Below are 7,423 nucleotides of genomic sequence, written 5' to 3'. Positions count from 1 at the left end.
TTAATAAGGTAACCAAAAATAATTTCCTCCCAAAAGCGTTCCTCTTTACTTTTGTAGAAACGTTTCTTCTTCATAAAATTAAAAGACAATTTTTTGGTTAAAGCTTTTTTACAACATAGAGAGAAAAAAATCTTACGAAAGTATACTCAATTCTCAACTGGAACATACCACTTTTTTAATAATTGATACTTTTTCAAGCGTTTGATACCTAAAAACATCTAAAATTGCGCAATTAGAAAATCTACAGTTTCTTTAAAATTGAAGAGGGTGATCAGGATCCCTTACAAAAAATTGTAGATTCTCAAATTACCAAATTTATGCCATTGTTAAGCATCAAAACGGTTGAAAAATGCTACCTATTAAAAACGTGGCATGTTTTTGATTTTTTTTGCAAATTACAGAAAAATTCACCGTAGAATGATGGCTATAGATTACTTCTCGTGTGGCTTGCTTTAGGCTATATGTAGATTATTTCCTACATGGCTTTCTCTCAAGTTCAATTAATGGACTGAATCACGTATCATCCACTCTCAGAACTCACAAGCAAGAAATCATAGTCATGGTGTCTCTTCTCTCCCTCCTTACAACACTCACCGTATCAGCTTTAGCACAACCTTTGACCACCACTCGCTACGCTCCATTGCTATCTCCTTCACTACCACCCCCTTCCATTGCCAACAACTCCACCAACATTGCCTGATATCCTCATATCTGCGGTGATTTTCCCCTAGACACTTGTACCATATATTACACCGATAGGAGTGGGTACCCTTCCTGTTAGCCAGCTTATGATTATAGGCATGGGGAATGACGTTACGTGGTTTCAGTGTAAACCCTGTAATTGTTACCAAATGCCAGACGTATTCGACCCACTCAATTCCACTTCCATTTCGGTGGTGCCTTATAACTCCACTGCATGTAATCAACTCCAGCGACACGGTTGTGGTAAGAGTCAGTTTTAGTACGAGGTGGACTACCTAGATGGCTTTTTCACCAACGGCTCACTTGTGCTCAAAACGCTCACATTTGGAAGCACTGTTGTTTTGAATGTGTTTACTGGGTATGGACACTCAAACTTTGGCTTCATCCCTGGAGCCCACGGCTTGGTGGGCCTTAGAGGAGGGTCACTCTCACTGGCTACTCAACTTTGGGTACATGGACGGGCAAACATCTTCAATTATTGCTTGCTCAATCTGCATGGAGGGTCACTTGGTTGGTTGAATTTCAGCCTTCCAGATGCCGTGTTACTTGCGAGAACTGCATGGATTCCCTTATTCCGCATCTAAAAAAAAAAGACTTATTACTTTGTTGGGCTCTCGAGCCTTGGGATTGGAGACATCCAACTACCCATTCCCCAAAATAGCTTCAAATGTGGTGCGTTCATAGATTTGGGTACAACATACACCCGCCTACCAAGGCTTGTTTATGAGGCTTTTCGTAATGCCTACCATGCAAAAGTCATAAATCTTCCTCAGGCTCCTGTGACCTCCATGTTTGACACGTGCTACAACCTATCCAGCTTAGAGTCGGTTCAAGTTCCAAATGTGTCATTCTTCTTCTCAGCCAGACCAATTCTAACATTGTAAATGTGGAACATTCTAGTTGAGCAAGAACATTATGTTGGCGAGCGCATTTTTTGTTTTGCATTTGTCCCTACCAATGATACTACATCTGGTATTGGGAACACTTAACTAGCTGGAATCCATACTTCCTTCGATACAAAGGTGGGATATGTGAGATTTGGTCCGAACATTTGTGGTCCTCCAAAAATTTCTCCTCTTTGTCATGGGCATTGGCCTCCTAGAAGTACTACTAAGAGTATAGCCTTGTAGAATTATATTCCTCCAAATCCCTAATTTCTATGTTCATTTACATGCTTTTATGTGTTAATCATAAATATACATGATTGGTAAAATTCGTAATAAAGAGCAAACTGGCAATTCTATAAAAATTACGAAATTAGTGTCTTTCATTATTTCTCACCTTTATCGAGATCACTCATTCATTAAGAGGTTACGAGTATTTTTAGCCAACTAATTTCTAATTCAAAAAGTTGCTCTTTATTTTCTTCACCTTTAGTTATGGTTTTCTTAACTCATTTACATATTCTTTTGAATGGCAAAGCCTTTCCATGTGGATCTAGGAGTGGAACATTAGTGGTCATCCAAGAACATTTGTGCATCTAAGAGTTCTTGTTCTGAGGAGAACACCTGATCAGCGGGCTTTACTGATAGACTTCTCAGCCTCCTCCCACTAAGAGTTGGCATTTTTAAATTTCAATTCAATTTTTTTGGTTTCCAATTCAAATTGTAAACCTGATTTTTTTTATTTATTTTTTCGAGAAAAATATGCTTTAGAATTTTGAATCATTACCTATTTTACAATTGTGCCTCCAAATTTTAAAACAAGGCATATATTGAGGCTCCACATACTACTATTGCGTGTCTAATTAGACATTTTTACATTTCCCCCCCCCCCCCTCCCCCTCCCCCGCCCCCACCAAAATTCCTTTGAATTTATAAATAAAAAAAAAATAAAAAATAAAGGAACCATTTGAAAAAAAGGAAATTAATAGAGGCTAATATGAAAAATGGCCACCCATTTTGTTTTTTGTTTTTGGTTTTTTTTTTTTTTTTTTAATTTTTTTTCAAATTGTTATATTTTAATGAATTTAAGGGTATTTTGGAAAGAAAAATGAAAAGGTGTCTAATTTGATACGCGGTGATAGTATAAGAGGCCTTAATGTCACTTTTTAAAATTTGGAGGTGTAAGTGCAAAATTGGTAATAGTTCACAGAGCTAAAGTGTGTTTTTCCTTTTTTTTTTTTTTTTTTTTTGTCTTTATATTATTTAAAACAAAAAATTAAAAAATTTTATTATTTTAAATGGACTTGTACCACACATAGGTGGTTTTGATGCACAACGGATGATGCCGTTATAAGAACTTGTTAGGGTATATATATAGCCCATCCTATATCAATGTGGGGATGGTCCAAAACAAGGCCAATCCCAAACTATCAAGAAATGATTGCTCCAAAGAATGTATTATATATATTCAGGTCACTCAGAAACAAAATGTTAGTCTTCATATATATATATATATAGGGGCCGTAAGCAATATTGCTAATGGCCAACGTACAGAGTAAAAATCTTATGAAAATATATTTAATTCTCAACTGGAGCATATCACATTTTTAATAATTGATATTTTTCAAACGTTTCAATGCCTAAAAACAACTCAAAATTGGAAAATTTGAGAATCTACTATTTCTTTAAAATTGTAGATGGTGATCAGGATGCCTTACAAAAAATTGTAGATTCTCAAATTACGTAATTTAGGTCATTTTTAAGAATAAAAAAGCTTGAAAAATGCTACCTATTAAAAACGAGGCATATTATTAAGGTAATAAAAAAAATATTCCTCCCAAAAGGGTTGCTCTTCACTTTTGTAGAAAAGTTTCTTCATAAAATTAAAAGACAATTTTTTGGTCAAAGCTTTTTTACAATGTAGAGAGCAAGCATCTTAGGAAAATATACTCAATCCTCAACTGAATATATCACATTTTTAATAATTGATATTTTTCAAGTGTTTCAATTCCTAAAATTAACTAAAATTGTGCAATTTGATAATCTACTATTTCTTTAAAATTGTAGATTCTCAAATTACATAATTTAGGCCATTTTTAAGCATGAAAACGTTTGAAAAATGTTACCTATTAAAAATGTGGCATGTTATTGAGGTAACCAAAAACAATTTCCTCTCGAAATAGTTCTTCTTCACTTTTTTATAAAATGAATAAAACGAAGAAAACATGTATGTCACGACTTTGAAAATAAAAAGAAAAGGTAAGTTGATATTAGCTCTCTAGGTTTTCAATTCTATCAAGTGAATTCAACCTGCTGGATCACTTAACCCAAAAACACAATGTTTAGATGTAATTAATTAATTAGCATGTTTTGGTATCATAATGAACAATGCATGGAAACGTGGCAGTATACCATTGGAACTAATTAAGGAACTAAGGAAAGAAAATGATACCATTATGAAACACTTCCACATTTTGAAACTACATTTTTGAATCGATACCATGACCATCAATCCATCCAGCAAGCCTCAGACTAGATGAGCACACCAGTATGCATATATACACAATACTTCGTATTTAAATGAACTCTCATTGGCTTAATATGGTATTCTCATTAAAACATGGAACATAAACAAATGGACAAACATCCAGTACACCAAGCTTTGACAATCCACGATTGCTGCATGTCTCACAATAATTGCCATTTAAAAAGAGGAAAAATAAAAGAATTAATAGATATAAGTATTCAACAAAATATAGCACTTACAACTAACAAAGCACTCCTATATTAATATATAGGCTTAAACATTTATCAAAATGGAAGTACACAAGAAAAAACCTTTTACTTCTACAGTTTCTTATATATTCTTTTCTAAGCCAATGAAATATGGATTAAGAAAATGAGCCTATGGACCTATGGCTTTACCTTTATAGTAGAGGAAGCATGACCAGAGGGCTTATGATCCATTGAAGGTATGGTATTACTAGATAGGGTAGGGAGCATTACATTGTAGCACATGGTTCCATTAGGTTGATAGAGACCATAATTCCTTTATGATGCTGGTCCGCGCTTCAAATCCTCATTGAAAAAAGCAAATAAATAAACTTCAAGCCACATACTAGGCCTCAAAGGTGTCCCTTCATTTTCCAAATGCAGTCTCACTAAGTTCCTATTGTAAGTGGTAGCATTTCCTAAGGTCGCACCAATTTCATTGAGGTCCCTGTTTGATGGCCAACCAGTCTCAAAAACCTGAACCTCTATTACACCAAAGCTCATTCTAGCAATAGCATATATGACTGCATCATCTTGAGCATACAACATGTTTTCATATTGTAGCTTGTTGTACGAGTCTATGATTCTTATTGTAGGATGAAATAAAACATAATCCAAAAAAATCTTAGTTGGACCACCCTTATACACAAAAAATGGAAAGGCATTGATCCAAAAGGGAGATTTGATGTCCGACAAGAACTTTAAAAGTTCTATCATAATGCTATAAATGTTAGTTTTGAAACTTCCGGCTAAAGGTGGGCATGACACTTCGAGAATCTTTCAAGAATTCGGAGTAGAGACTTGAATGCACAAGTCTAAGCGTAATTGGAGTAAGCACCTTGAATGCTTACCATGGCCGGGACAAGATATGACAATAGGGTATTATCTTCAAGGGTGAAAATCTCATTTCCTACCACTATCCCGATAATTCTAGTGGTAGGAAAATACAGCCTAATGTGAGTGGTTACCCATTGAAGGGCTGGATTTATTAACTAAGGAAGCAACTCGTTTTCGACCGTGACTACCAATTCAATGTTGGAATTGGCGAATGTGATCAAAACTTGTGGATCAATGTCATAAATCCATGTTTTTGAGATATTAAGATATGTAAGTAAATTGAGTACCTTCTCGGGTGCGAGCAAATTATCGCTCACTCAACCATAATTTATTCCCAGTGATTTGGCTTCTAAAAGCCAAACTCTGTAGAAACACAAGCAATGAAAACAATTTGTGCTTCATAACTAATGATTAGAAAATGCCAAATGAAAATTAATGGATTTCAATCTAGAGCAACCAATTGTGTATGAAATAATCATACAAAACATAATAAATAAATAAAAACCACAAAGTAAAAACAATAAGCGTACCTAAGAAATAAAGAGAAAACATAATGAACATATGGACCATGGCAACTCTAGGACCATTAAAGATTGCCATTGTGAGAGAGAAAGATGAACGAATTTTAAGCAAGATAGATTTTTAAGCTTAAGCTGAGCAAGAGTTGCTCAGCAAGAGAGAAGCAAAGCACGAATGTATCTGAGATTGAGTGTGTTAGGAAGCGAGAGAGGAGGGCTTTGAGAGAATGGCTTGCAGAGTGATTGAATTTCAGACAAGATAGACAAAATAATCAATGAGAGTGGTTTATATATTAATGCATAAGCGTCAAATTGATACTTTATTATTATTTTTTGAGAAAAATTCACTTTACCCCTTGAAGTTTGAGGTGTTTTTCAATTTGAACCCCAATGTTTTAAATTTTTTTAATGTACCCCCTATTGTTTCAAAAATTTGCAATAGGGACCTTCCGTTATTAATTTTCCTCTAAGTGGACGGAAACTATCCCACGTGCGTCTCACGTGGGAACAATATGCATCTCTTCCAATTTTGCCCCTTAGTAAAGCTAGTGAAATGACCTAATTGCCCCTCATTAAAACCCAACGCATTTTGCAATTTTTTAAGTTAGCTTCCCTTTGTTGGTCCACTGTTGGTCCTTCTCCCTTTCATTCCAACACCCACACATGACACAACACTCTCTCTTGTGCTCCCAATGACAAAGGCAACACTCTCTCTAGTGTTTCTCTTTTGTTTTGTTTATTCAAGCAGCAAATCGTGGTCCCCTTGTATTTCTACCCCACCCACACAACACACACATGACAATAGCTGTGGCAATAGAGTTTTGGTGCTCCTAGCGACAGCAATGAGGAGAAATCGTGGAGATTGCATGGAGAAATTCTACAACACACTACTTGCTTACATAAACTTGGCTTTCTTATGAGGTATGCCCCAATTTTCCATTTAATTTTTAACCATATACTATTTTAGGGTTTTATGTAAAATTGGGGGGGGGGGGGGGGGGGTTAAGGGAATATTGTTTAGGATTCTTGTCAAATGTTTAAGGGAATATTGTTTAGGGAATATTGTAATTTTCCTCTAGAATCTCTTTATTGCCCTCTAATTTTCAACCATTAACAAGAGTTAGGGTTTTGAATAAATTTGGGTATTTTTGGGAATATTGTGGGTTCTTGTAAATTAATTGGAAATGTAGTTTGGTAGATGATGGTAGTTTAGATGCTTTCAAATGTGATCTTGTTTAAAACAAATGTGCAAGTAGACTAATTATGTATTAGTCTATCATGTTGAATGGATACCTTAAATGAAGGTACAAGCTTTTTTGGTTCAACTCATAGTAGTGCTTCATCTTCAGTGCAGCGCATTTGCTTCTGCGAGCGGCCCACTATTGTCAAAGACCGCCCACACTGAGAAAAACTTTGGAAGGAGGTTAGTAAGTTGCGAAAATTGGAAGGCAAATACTTGATATTTTATGTAATTAGGATATGAACATGATTTTTTTTTATTAAAAAAAAAAAGGTTGGTGATTATTAGTTGCGATGTGTTTTGCAGATTAACCAAGTTTGTGGCTTCTTTGAATGGCTTGATCCTAAAATGTGTGACTTTGGTAAGAAGGTGGCACATCGTTTGCAACAGAGGCATAGATTTTTGGAGGCTCATGCAAAACGATATGAAACTGTTGAGGTTATCCCACATTGGTTGTGGAAGGGGCTGGT

At 35.3% G+C, this 7,423-nt stretch overlaps 2 pseudogenes; one reads left to right on the top strand and one right to left on the bottom strand.

The window, feature by feature from the left end:
- The first annotated feature begins 665 nt into the window (after positions 1 to 665).
- LOC148589766 (protein ASPARTIC PROTEASE IN GUARD CELL 2 pseudogene) lies at positions 666 to 1,856 on the top strand (annotated as a pseudogene).
- A 2,326-nt stretch (positions 1,857 to 4,182) lies between these two features.
- LOC132169670 (glucan endo-1,3-beta-glucosidase 14-like) lies at positions 4,183 to 5,795 on the bottom strand (annotated as a pseudogene).
- Between the last annotated feature and the right edge of the window lie 1,628 nt (positions 5,796 to 7,423).

The sequence above is a fragment of the Corylus avellana genome, chromosome 1 (assembly GCF_965113065.1).
Source record: "Corylus avellana chromosome 1, dhCorAvel1.hap1.2, whole genome shotgun sequence".
Lineage (NCBI taxonomy): Eukaryota > Viridiplantae > Streptophyta > Magnoliopsida > Fagales > Betulaceae > Corylus > Corylus avellana.
This window is presented reverse-complemented; position numbering and strand designations above follow the sequence as displayed.